This window comes from Haliotis rubra, unplaced genomic scaffold, assembly GCF_003918875.1.
Source record: "Haliotis rubra isolate DU_JTF1 unplaced genomic scaffold, ASM391887v1 Scf690, whole genome shotgun sequence".
NCBI lineage: Eukaryota > Metazoa > Mollusca > Gastropoda > Lepetellida > Haliotidae > Haliotis > Haliotis rubra.
This window is the reverse complement of record NW_025767402.1, coordinates 222,699-236,568: the sequence shown is the minus strand read 5'-3', so window position 1 is coordinate 236,568 and position 13,870 is coordinate 222,699. Positions and strand designations below refer to the sequence as shown.

The following is a 13,870-nucleotide window of genomic DNA, read 5'->3' as shown; positions in this document are numbered from 1 at the left end:
TCCCTGTCGTCTCTGCTGCATCCAAGGTCGGCCCTCGTCTCTCCACATTGTGTTAGTAGCCAACTTAGTGGTGGGATCCGTCATGACCTAGGGTGGGATCACTTCATGACCCTGGGGGTGGGATCACGTCATGACCCAGGGAGTGGGATCACGTCATGACCCTGGGGTGGCATCCGTCCTTCATGACCCTGGGGTGGGATAATGTCACTGACCCTGGGATGGGATCACGTCATGACCCTGGGATGGGATCACGTCATGACCCAGAGGTGGGATCACGTCATGACCCTGGGTGGGATCCGCGTCATGACCCTGAGGTGGGATAATGTCATGACCCTGGGGTGGGATCACGTCATGACCCTGGGATGGGATCACATCATGACCCTGGGGTGGGATCACGTCATGACCCAGTGGTGGGATCACGTCATGACCCAGTGGTGGGATCACGTCATGACCCTGTGGTGGGATCCTCATGACCCAGGGGATGGGATCGCGTCATGACCCTGGGATGGGATCACGTCATGACCCTGGGATGGGATCACGTCATGACCCTGGGTGGGATCACGTCATGACCCAGGGTGGGATCACGTCATGACCCCTGGGGTGGGATCCGTCATGACCCTGAGGTGGGATCACGTCATGACCCATGACCCAGGGTGGGATCCATCACCATGACCCTGGGGTGGGATCAAGTCATGACCCTGGGGTGGGATCACGTCCATGACCCTGGGGTGGGATCACGTCATGACCCTGGGGTGGGATCACGTCATGACCCTGGGGTGGGATCACGATCATGACCCTGGGATCATCACGTCATGACCCTGGAGGGTGGGATCACGTCATGACCCTGGGGTGGGATCACGTCATGACCCTGGGTGGGATCACGTCATGACCCTGGGGTGGGATCACGTCATGACCCTGAGGTGGGATCACGTCATGACCCTGGGGTGGGATCACGTCATGACCCAGGGGTGGGATCACGTCATGACCCTGAGGTGGGATCACGTCATGACCCTGGGGTGGGATCACGTCATGACCCTGGGGTGGGATCACGTCATGACCCTGAGGTGGGATGACGTCATGACCCTGGGGTGCAGGATCGCGTCATGACCCTGAGGTGGGATCGCGTCATGACCCTGGGTGGGATCACGTCATGACCCTGGGGTCAATCACATCAAGTCATGACCCTGGGGTGGGATCACGTCATGACCCTGGGGTGGGATCACGCATCATGACCCTAGAGGTGGGATCACGTCATGACCCTGGGGTGGGATCAACGTCATGACCCTGAGGTGGGATCCGTCATGACCCTGGGGTGGGATCACGTCATGACCCTGGGATGGGATCACGTCATGACCCTGAGGTGGGATCACATCATGACCCTGGGGGTGGGATCACGCCATGACCCGATCACTTGGCCCTGGGGTGGGATCACGTCATGACCCTGGGGTGGGATCCATCATGACCCTGGGGTGGGATCGCGTCATGACCCTGGGGTGGGATCCTGTCGTCATGACCCTGAGGTGGGATCGTCATGACCCATAGGGTGGGATCGTCATGACCCTGGGGGTGGGATCACGTCATGATCCCTGGGGTGGGATCACGTCATGACCCTGGGGTGGGATCCGCGTCATGACCCAGGGGTGGGATCCTGCGTCATTGACCCTGGGGTGGGGATCCGCGTCATGACCCTGGAGTGGGATCACGTCATGTCCCTGAGGGTGGGATCACGTCATGACCCTGGGGTGGGATCAGGTCATGACCCTGGGGTGGGATCACGTCATGACCCTGGGATGGGATCCCGCGTCATGACCCTGGGGTGGGATCCGTCCATGACCTAAGGGTGGGATCACGTCATGTCCCAGGAGTGGGATCACACGTCATGACCCAGGGGTGGGATCCGTCATGACCCAGGGGTGGGATCATGACCCTGGGGTGGGATCACGTCATGACCCTGGGGGATGGATCACGTCATGACCCTGGGGTGGGATCCGTCGTCATGACCTAGGGGTGGAATCTGGTCAGCGACCCAAGGATGGGATATCGTCATCACCCAGGGTGGATTCTTGTCGGGACCTTGTCTCTACATTGTGTTAGTGGTGGGATCACATCATGACCCGAGGGATGGGATCACGTCATCACCAGGGGTGGAATCTTGTGGCCGGACGTTGTCTCTCTACATTGTGTTAGTGGTGGGATCACATCACAGCCCAGGGTTAGGATCATCATATGACCCTGGGGTGGGATCAAGTCATGACCCTGGGGTGGGGGATCCGTCATGACCCACAGGAGTGGGATCCGTCATGTCCTGGGGTGCTATCCGTCATGACCCTGGGGTGGGATCGTCATGACCCAGGGTGGGATCGATCATGAAACTGGGGAGTTGGGATCACGTCATGACCCTAGGATGGGATCAAATCCTTGATGACCCTGTAGGTGGGATCCGCGTCATGACCAGGGTGGGATGATCACGTCATGACCAGGGGTGGGATCAAACGTCATGACCCTGGGGGTTGGATCCGTCATGTCCTGGGGTGGGATCGCGTCATGTCCCTGAGTGGGATCCGCGTCATGACCCAGAGGTGGGATCACGTCATGACCCTGGGGTGGGATCATGTCATGTCCCTGAAGGGTAGGATCACATCATGACCTGGGGTGGGATAGCGTCATGTACCCTGGGGTAGTGGGATCCGTCATGACCCTGGGGTGGGATCGCGTCATGACCCTGGGGTGGGATCGCGTCATGTCCCTGGGTGGTATCCGTCATGTCCCTAGGGGTGGTATCCGTCATGACCCAGGGGTGGGATCGCGTCATGACCAGAGGGTGGGATCCGTCATGAAGCCTGGGGTGGGATCGCGTCATGACCCTGGAATGGGATCAAGCGTCATGACCCTGGGGTGGGATCAGCGTCATGACCTGGGGTGGAATCTGATCCTGACCCAAGGGATGGGATATCGTCATCACCCAGGGGTGGATTCTTATGGGACCTTGTCTCTCTCTACATTGTGTTAGTGGTGGGATCACATCACTGACCCAGGGGGATGGGATCGTCATCACCAGGGTGGGAATCTTGTGGGGCGTTGTCTCTCTACATTGTGTTAGTGGTGGGATCACATCACAACCCAGGGTTGGGATCACATCATGACCCAGGGGTGGGATCATGTCATCACCCAGGGGTGGGATCACATCATGATCAAGGGGTGTATGTTGTAGGCTACCATAGATCAGTGCTGTCTGTTGAGAGGCTACCATAGAATCAGTACTGTATTTTGTAGGCTACCATAGATCAGTGCTGTCTGTTGAAGGCTACCATAGATCAATGCTGTCTGTTGTAGGCTACCAAAGATCAGTGTTGTCTGTTGTAGGCTACCATAGGTCAGTGCTGTCTGTTGAAGGCTACCATAGATCAATGCTGTCTGTTGAAGGCTACCAAGATCAGTGCTGTCTGTTGGTGGGCTTACCATGAGATCGGTGCTGTCTGTTGTGAGCTACCATAGATCAGAGTGTTGTCTGTTGGCAAGGCTACCATGGAGTCGAGTGCTGTCTGTTGTCAGGCTACCATAGATCAGTGCTGTCTGTTGTAAGGCTACCATAGATCAGTGCTGTCTGTTGTAGGCTACCATGTAGGTCAGTGCTGTCTGTTGTAAAGGCTACCATAGATCAGTGCTGTCTGTTATCGGCTACCATAGATCAGTGCTGTCTGTTGAAGAGCTACCATAGATCAGTGCTGTATGTTGAAGGCTACCAAAGATCAGTGCTGTCTGTTGAAGAGCTACCATAGAAGACAGTGCTGTCTGTTGTAGGCTACCATAGATCAGTGCTGTCTGTTGTAGGCTACCATAGATCAGTGCTGTCTGTTGAAGGCTACCATAGATCAGTGCTGTCTGTTGTAAGGCTACCATAGATCAGTGCTCTCTGTTGTAGGCTACCATAGATCAGTGCTGTCTGTTGAAGGCTATCATAGATCCGTGCTGCTCTGTTGTAGGCTACCTGCCATAGATCAGTGCTGTCTACATTAGAGAGAGCTACCATAGATCGAGTGCTGTCCAATGTTGTAGGCTACCATAGATCAGTGCTCTCTGTTGTAGGCTACCATAGATCAGTGCTGTCTGTTGAAGGCTACCATAGATCAGTGCTGTCTGTTGTAGGCTACCATAGATCAGTGCTAACTGAGTATAGTGTGCACCCCTCTATAATGCAGACACCCCTCTATAATGCAGTTACCTCTTTATGGTTGAGTATTTTGGAAAAAATGTTTTGTGTATAACATACAGACAGAAAGCTGCATCTTATCCCTTCAACAAATTCAGGTATCAAGAAACATACATTCACAAAGAAAATTCAAAATTACAATCATATCAGAATCTGAAACCATCAAGGTTTAGATTATATATGGCTGATATTCTGTTCAATAAATGAATTCATTCATTGCTGCCGTAACCACTGTTATCTTTTAACTTACTACCTCTTCTAAATTGAAAAGTGACTAGTGGTTTGTGTAGTTTTCTTGATGATGCTCCCATGACGTTTCTGGGCTCCGTCCTCTGCCTCACTGTAGACATGTTTGCCCTTCTACATTCCTGTCTTGTGTCAACCATAGTGTTGTTCTCCAGCATGTAAGGCCAATGTCAAGGACAATGTCAAGGCCAATCAATGTCAAGGACAATGTCAAGGCCAATCAATGTCAAGGCCAATCATGGCCGAATGCTGTGCTGTGTCATCATACAGCTTTGCTCATACTGTTAACCTCTGGTTTGCCAAACTCAAATATCTATAGCTGGAACATTGCTGACAGGTGTGAAGAGTGGCGTGAGTTAAGTTTTCGCGCTTTTCGGCAATATTCCCAGCTATGGGGCGGCGGTGGCAGAAGAAATATCCACACATTATTGTTGTGATGATGTTTAATGTCATAGTAACTTCACATTCTGAACTCTATCCTCTGACCTTCATGACCTCTGACCTACCTGACCTCTGACCTTCTTGACCCTGACCTCTAGGATGGTGACGGCTTTAACCACGCACCAATGACATGCTCGATCACCTCGCAACCTCTTGTTGTCTCGCGTGATGCCAAGGGACAGTGTCCCTGATTGCTCACCAATCAAATCACAGCTTACTGGTGGTAGACGCGCTTCTATGTTGATTGTCGTCAGTGGTGAAAGCAGCTTGTAGATTAGGCTGACCAATCGCATCACAGCTTACACAGCTAGAATCGCTGCATGTTGGTAATCGGTGTGGTGTCTTTGTAGATTAGGCTGACCAGTCATCACAGCTTACACAGATGGGAACGCATGCTGGTGTCAATGTTATGCTACGCAGACAGGGTGAATGTTGTAATACACCACAGTGGGCATACGCACTAGTGATTCTTGGTTCACGGATGTTTCCAAAATATTTTTAGCATCAAAAGATTTTCCGATGTTGGCGTTGATTAATCTGCAGACTGGGAATGGTAGTAGTGCAGACTTCAGTGAATAAATCTGAATGTTGTAATCCTTGATTGAAATGTGCCGAAAAATTTAGAACTTTTCTAAGGCATATCTGTTCCATGGCGTGGTAATCAGTCCTGTTCAGAGACCAGCCAGTCTGGGAGGTCTGCATGCGTTTTTAACGGCATAGATGCCACAACTATATTTCGGCTGTAGAAGCGCATCGCTTATCCACCCTTACCCATGTCACAGCTCAACCACCCACCAATCCGCGATAATGGACCTCACAGACACATATCAACACTCTCGCACCCACACCACCATTCTCAGCCCTCTTATCCATCTCACAGCTCAGCCGCCCACAGTCCACCCCATCCAGCGACATCAGCACTCATCCACCCACTTATCCATGTCACAACTCAGCCAACCACCCAGTCACCCAACCCATCACCACCCACCCCACTTATCCATGTCATAGCTCAACCAACCACCCAGTTACCACCCATCCACCCCCACCCTTATCTATGTCATAGCTCAGCCAACCACCCCAGTTACCCACCCATCCACCACCCACCCACCCACTTATCCATGTCGCCAGCTCAATAACCACCCATCACCACCACACCCACCCACTATCCATGTCATGGCTCAGCCAACCACCTGGTCACCCACCCATCCACCACCCGCCGCTTATCCATGTCATGGCTCAACCACCCAAGTCACCCACCCAGTCTCACTCACCCAGTCACCTCACCCACCACATCAACACTCATCCACTCGCTACCCGTGGCAACGGCTCAACCAACTGCTGAGTCACCCACCAGCCCAATCACCCACCCACATCGACGCTCATCCACCTGCTTGCCCGTGTCACAGCTCAACCACCCACACAGTCGACGATAATGGACCTCCACAGACACATATCAACACTCAAGCACCCACTCATCCACCTCACCACCCACACCAGCATTCTCCGCCCTCTTATCCATGTAACAGCTCAACCACCCACCCCAGTCACCCCATCCAACCACATCAGCACTCATCCACCCACTTATCCATGTCACAACTCAACTAACCACCCAGTCACCCACCAATCCACCCCCCTTGCCCCACTTATCCATGTCACCGAAGCTCAGCCAACCACCCAGTCCGCCCACCCATCCACCCCCACTTACCCACTTATCCGTGTCAAAGCTCAACCACCCACCCAGACAACCACCCAGTCTGCTCACCCAGTCACATCACCCGCGACATCAACACTCATCCACTCACTTACCCATGTAACAGCTCAACCACCCACCCAGTCACCGACCAATGGACCTCCTGAACGCATATCAACACTCAAGCACCCACTCATCCACCTCACCCACCCACACCAACATTCTCCGCCCTTTTATCCATCTCACAGCTCAACCACCCACACAGTCACCCCATCCAACCACATCATCACTCATCCACCCACCCAGTCACCCATCATACCCACCCACTTATCCATGTCATGCTCAACCAACCACCCAGTCACCCACCCATCCACCCCACCCACCCGCTTATCCATGTCACAGCTCAACCAGCCATCGAGACCACCCATCCACTTATCTATGTCATGGCTCAGCCAACCACCCAGTCACCCACCCGTCCGCCAACCACCCACCCACTTATCCGTGTCTGCACGCTCGGCCAACCGTGAGTCACCCACCCACTTACCCGTGGCCAGCTCAACCAACCGCCCGGTCACCCACCCATCCACCCAGCGACCCACTTATCCATGTCATAACTCAACCAACCACGTGATCGCCATCCACCCAGCCGACCCGCTTATCCATGTCTGGCTCAGCCAGCCACCCACCTCACCCACCTGCTTATCCAAATGTCCTGGCTCACCCAATCCGCAGTCGCGGTCACCCGCACCCATCCACCCTGTCGCCCCACTTATCCATGTCTAAGCTCAACCAACCCGCAGTCACCCACCCACCCATCCACCTCACCCAACCACTTTATTTATCAGAAAAGCGATCTAAAGAGACACATATATGTGTTACACACTGCCTAGTTTGGATTTCATCAGTGATAGTTACAGGTTTGATGCTCACAGCATACATGTGTCATTAGTGCCTTGTAAACTGTGTCTTGTAGCTGTGTTTTGATGTGTCTTGTGTTATGTTGTGGTGTGTGTTGTGTTGTGCACATGCATTGTTGTGTTGTCAGATAGCCTTCAGAGTCTTCAGATGGAGATTGTAAAACTGTTGTAGATACCTGCCACCTAGATTTGCTGGATATTGAGGAGTGTGTGATGTTATCCTCTGTCTTTGTTTCAATCCCGTATTATTTACAAACATAGAAGTTTATGTAAAACATTCTGTGTATGATGATAGTGATGATGACTGAAGTAACATATCATTGAAGTATTCCTGAACATGAGCAGATCCTGTTAGTATGCTTAAGATGATTCAATTATTAAGTTTGGGTGAAAAATACTAGTTGCAAATCCTCTCTGTAGGCAAGGTGAAATACTGTCAAGAGTTGCTTCCCTTGGCCATTCCAGGATCGTGAGGGCGGTGTTAGCCCAATGGTTAAAGCGTTGGCTCGTCAAGCCGAAGACCTGGAGTTTGATTCCCCATGGATGGGTACAATCGCGTGAAGCCCATTTCTGGTGTCCCCATGCGTGATATTGCTGGAATATTGCTAAAAGCGGTAAAACTGAACTCACTCACTCACTCACTCCAGGATGTGTGCCCTCCTCATCACCCTTGTCTGTCTGCTAACCCTGTGTAGCCTGAAGCCCCAGTTGTGTTGCACACTGTTCAGGGGTGTAGTCCTCCTCATTCACAACAAACCACCCAGGCCATGTAGTTGTGGACAAGATGTTATTTTGCACAAATTAGTCAGGGATAAACAAACTGCCTGTGCAAAGCCATAACATTAGTTTTTATTGAAAACACTGACTGGGAAATTTGTGATTCCAGCTTGGGAATATTTACTGACTCTTACTGCAGACAGGGGGTGGAATATTAGCTTCAAGGTCAAGGTCAATGCCTGCTGCGAAATCCATAATTACTGAAATACTATGAAATAACACTCACTGCCTGGAGCTTATGGACAACACAAACCTCAGAGAACTGTATGACTCATAACATTAGGTTCAGATGAGCTCGGCAAAGTTGTGGTATGTTGCTGAAATGCCCATTACAAAAGCATTAGGATATGCTCATGGTCAATTACTAGACTGACTGACTGAGTTTGGTTTTACACCGCTTTTAGCAATATTCCAGCAACATCACGGCGGGGGACACCAGAAATGGGCTTCACACATTGTACCCATGTGGGGATTCAAACTGGCGTCTTCGGCGTGACGAGTCAACGCTTTAACCACTAGACTACCCAACCGCCCCTCAATTACTAGAAATATGTTCAGTAAAAACCTCCTCCCAAAACATCCTTTACAACTTATATAGGTCAATATGAACAGACCTACAGATGTCTTGTGTCATGGGCTTTATGGTAGTTAGATATTCCATGAACTTGGTTTAGACATATTTACTGTAGTTCCCTATATCCTCATACATGTCAAACGTAAAAATGACCACTTACTTTCAATACAATTCAAATGATTCTCTGATATTTGACATCTCTACCATCCTTGTCGATTTGTGACAGTTCGCCTGTGTATAGATGCAAAGTACCTAGCTCCACCTTGATCCTTCTGCTGTTAAACTCAGTAATAACCTTTCCATATGCATTAACCACAAACTGTCTTGTGTTGATCATCAGCAGGCATCGTGTTCGGCCCACTGCGACCCACGTGAAGTCTCCCGCCAGACGGGTGGTCACATCCCAGCCCAGGAGGAATGAATCTGTGTACAAAACAGTGGCCAATGGACCAAACCCAGCTCTGAGGAACGGCCCAGACAAGACACTGCTGTTGTAAGTTGGGCCCATGGATTTGAAGGGTTCCAGACCATTGACTTGTATGCTGTCATAGCATAAGGATGACCTTTTCCCAATACTTTGACCATTAACTGGCAACATTCAAAGGGCAAAGGTCATTTTGTGGAATGTATGTCTGGACCATTACCCCAGATGTTAGGGAAACAGGGGGGGTGGCAGTGTCATCTCAAGGGTGAAGGTCATTTCTCATAATATCAATCATTTGGCCAGACATTATCATTTGCAGAAGCCTGAGGTCTTCCATTAACTGCCCGACGAAGGAGGGCAGTTGAAAAAGCCCGAGAGCTTCTGCAAATGATAATGCCCTCAAAAATAGCATTACTGTTATTATTGCTAAAATACATGGAATTTGTGTTGATAAGAAAAAGGAAACAATGAAGGAATTAGACTGTAAGTTTACTCAAAACCAACTTCTGACGGGGGTTGACTGACCGAATGCAATTACGTCATCGAACAATTCAAGTGACGTCACAACAGAACGTGACGAGATTCGACCTTGGCCTTTGACAAGACCATGGCCTGCAACATGTCAAACTATGTCAGATACAACGTCAGTTTTCAGTGTTCGGTTTTGGTCATACAACAACGTTAATAGTGCAATTGTTAAGGTTAGCACCAGCAAGAAAGCCAATATTACCGCTATTTAAAGCGGGAATTCCGGATTGCTTTGACTTTTTGGCCCCAGAATATCTGCCAGTCCAAAGCCAAAGTCGAATGAACCGACACACCCACTATGACGTCACTTGACAACAGAACTGATAGTGGCCCGTCGTTAAGGTTGAGCAGTCCAATATCATTTGCAGCAGCCCGCAAATTTCTGATAATAGGAGAGCCGTTTCATGATAATGCCATGTGTTTTAGCTATAATAGACATTAGTCATGCTACATACAACCCACTTACATCAAGTTTGAAGGTTACATGCACAACACGTCCACTACCTTCAAACAGAATTCCATTTGAGTCTTATAACCCTTGGTAACTGTCACTGATTCAGTTTATTTTCCATCTCAGATCTGAATACACCCCCTGCTCAGGGCCCTAACCCAGCATACAGATGTGGACCTGACCGGGGTCGAGTTCACGGGAGCCAGGGTGCCCAGGGCCCAGACCTGTCTATCCGATGTGGACCCCAGAGTGAGCTTCATGCCGGTCCAAGCATAGAGAACCTCAGTGAGACAAACGCTCACTCGCTGCTCGTGTCGGCCGTGTAGACGGTTACTGACTTGTTAAAGTAGGACAAGGTGGAAAAACAATACCCACAAGCCGATGTTGACTGAAAATATGTTTTGATTGTCAGGCAATTTATCATGTATTTGTAACAGTTAATGATTAGCTTGTGTACACACAGACCGTGTTGCAGTTTGTTTCTTCGGCTACAATGTCTAGATGTGTCGTGGAGCCTAGTCGAACTTTAAACAAATGGACTGATTTAATTTTATCAGAATAATATCTCGTACACAATCTCTTTGCATGTCAGTAAATACTCTCTCCTCAAGCGTCATGTCAGCTATTTAGACATGAAGCTCATGTAACCAGATACGTTGTCATTTTTAACAAGGTCAACAGATTCTTTTTTAAAGGATAACATTTTGCATGGTGTATTTTATTAATAACAAGAATGTCTTATCCATTTCTACTTTAATGTTGTATGTGATTATACTATTAAAACCCTTTGTAAATAACTGGAAATCACTCTTGTCGTCCAGAAGGTGATGCTTGGCATTTTGATCAAATCTGTTTGTATGTGTATTTTTTGCGAGATTTGATTTATGACTGTTTTGTGAATGTGGGGGTTGCAAGGTATAATGTGCCTCTGTTCCTGTATAGGGCCTAATTAGCTGTGTTGATTGGCTGTTCTCTGTAAGGAGTCTGAATGGACCCAAGTAGAAATACTGTTAAAAAATTGGATCTGGAGTGTACATCGTGTGACGTAGCTGATAGATGGTCACCCCACATTAGCACTGGGAGTGGTCATGACATCAACCACTGGTTTGCTACGGTCATATTGTAGTATTCAAGTGCAACCTTCCCTTGTCAATAGAGTGATTTGATACATCAGAGAGTCTGATTCACTGATTCATGTCATCATTACCCCGTTGATTATAAGTGATGTGGGGCAGTGGGGAAGCCTAGTGGTTAAAGCGTTTGCTCGTCATGCAGAAGACCTGGGTTCGATTCCCCACATGGGTACAATGTGTGAAGCCCATTTCTGGTGACACCCGCCGTGACATAGCTGCAATATTGCTAAAAGCGGCGTAAAACCCAACTCACTCACTCACTATAAGTGATAATTTTCATCACCAAGTGGACCATGTCAGGATTAGTTGATTGTAGTTCTATCCAGCTTCCCTGCATACTTTAAGTTTAAGATGATCATGAGCCTGTTAAAGTAGGTTTAAGCTTGTGAGAGCTGAAGTATGTTTTGTGTTGTATGTGTACGACATTGGGAATAGTTGTGCAATAGCTGTACACTTTATATCTCAAGATCTAGTGGTCCTTTCCGTAACCTGTGATTGGGGTTTTGGTCAGCTCTGTAGTTTGACCTGCAGGAATCTCAATAGGATAAGTTAAATCTAAAAAAATTATAAGACATGTTTACAGTTGATGAAATAGGTTGCCAAACCTACGTTTTGTTTTCAGTTTGATTTCTTGAAGGTACTTGAGGAACACCTGATGAACCAGTAGTATTTGTATGTTCAATGATAACTGTGTCTTGTGACTGATGTTGATGACATTAGAGTGTTATGTTAAATTGTCTTTCTTATAAAATGATTTATTGTTGACTCATTTTCCTAACAAATATGTATATATACTACTCTCTCCTGTCATGATGTTCATTATTTATGTGTTGGAAACACATGTTGTGTAGAAGGCATGGTAGGCGATAACCCTCTACATTTATCCTTGTTGCATTTAATCGTCATTTTTTTCTACAATAGTATTTTGTTTTCCAGTAATTAAATTATAAATAAATAATTCTTCGTTTGCTGTGTTAAGTTGTGACTAGCCATGTGCTGAGTAAGGTGGGTGTGGTGAAATTTAATGTCGCATCAGCAATATGATAGCCTTATTGTGACCAGGACAATTTATATGGTACCGGTATGATAAATAATAATAATAGTAGTCCATTTATCATGCGCATTGCTCCATGCACAATGCATGCTCGAGGCAGCCAAACAATCTGATGATTATTACCCGGATAACCCAAGCTTTCTGTTATGGGCTATGGGTTATAGTCACATAACTTATTCCATTGGGTACCCAATTTCTGCTGGGTGGACAGAGGCAATTTTGAACAAACTCACTTGCCAAAGATGAGACCACGTGTATCATGCTTCGTTGTGGGGGCAGGACTGAAGTCTTAGGAACTCTCAGGACTCAAGCTGCCAAACACGGTCACCCATCCAAGAACTCGCCGAACCCAGGGTTGCTTAATTTCACCTGATTTGTGACCTGAGCTCTATGCACAGGACCAAGTGTCACCGCCATCAATTCAGTCTATAAAATCTGTTAACAGTGGGCAGTAAAACAGCGAGAGTGTGACTGTTTTTCATTTAAGACTTGGTTTCAATCATATATCGCTATACAGCACAATACAATATGAAAACATTGCTTGCAACTGAAGGTAGAGCACCATTCTTGAGACCACGAGCCCTTGACCCTAGCTGGATTGTCTCCCTCCCTTCAGCTGCTAGCCATTGTGGACTAATGCAGCTGAACATTAAAAGAAATAGGAATCATTCTGTCTCATGTTGTATCCATCTGTATTTCTTAAGTTCGTTTCCTGTAACCAGAATGGCCATGGCTTCAAATCTTGTGACAATAACTGCAAATATATATATTTTTCTAGTCCTCTGCAATTCCACTGTATTCCATGGTGATAACCGTTAATGGTGGTTCGGCTGGTTGTTGTGAGTGTGTGGGAGGCCTACTATGAACAGGGAGTGGAGGACTGACCTCCATGTCCAGAGGTTCAAATCGATTCAAACCTAGAAGAGTTGCTCCTCCTGCCTCTGTATCTGTTTGTCATCTTCAGAATAGTCCCCACCGCGCCAATGCTTGTCATGAGGTCAACACAATATATGGTAGATTCTTCGTCGTCCACTGATCCTGACTCTATTCTGTACAGGCCGCCATCACATGGGTGTTATGTTGCTTTAAGTAAATGCTAAATACTGCCTACTGCTACAGGTGTGATCATTCAGCTCTGTCGATGTGGATATGATACTAGGGAATACTGGACAGTGGAACTACCCCGTTGATATTTGTTTATCTAAACGTACTGGTAAATATCAACTAGATCACTATACGAATCTCTTGCCTAGACTAAACGTGATTCCCTTCTGTGTAAAGAAATGAAGAAAGTTGAATGAAAAATCAAACATCTGAATTGAATTCCGAGCCTCTAAAGCCTACAGCAGATTAACTAAAACACAAATCGATCGTTTTCCACCGTCCTCAACCTGTCACAGCTTCACAGTTCACGTGCGCTCATAG

General features: G+C 48.1%; 1 protein-coding gene across 2 annotated transcripts in view; it reads left to right on the top strand.

Moving 5' to 3' along the window:
• The window catches only part of LOC124258391 (yes-associated protein homolog 1-like), a 44,873-nt gene extending 32,515 nt beyond the window's left edge, over nt 1-12,358 (top strand). Inside the window, exons 4-5 of one of the 2 annotated variants that reach the window (XR_006893585.1) lie at nt 9,196-9,348; nt 10,385-12,358. The gene's annotated coding sequence lies outside the window, so the exon portion shown is untranslated. Of the gene's footprint in view, nt 1-4,995; nt 5,110-9,195; nt 9,349-10,384 lie in introns of those variants that run through there. The other variant, XM_046692488.1, reaches the window with a different exon arrangement.
• Nucleotides 12,359-13,870: the final 1,512 nt, after the last annotated feature.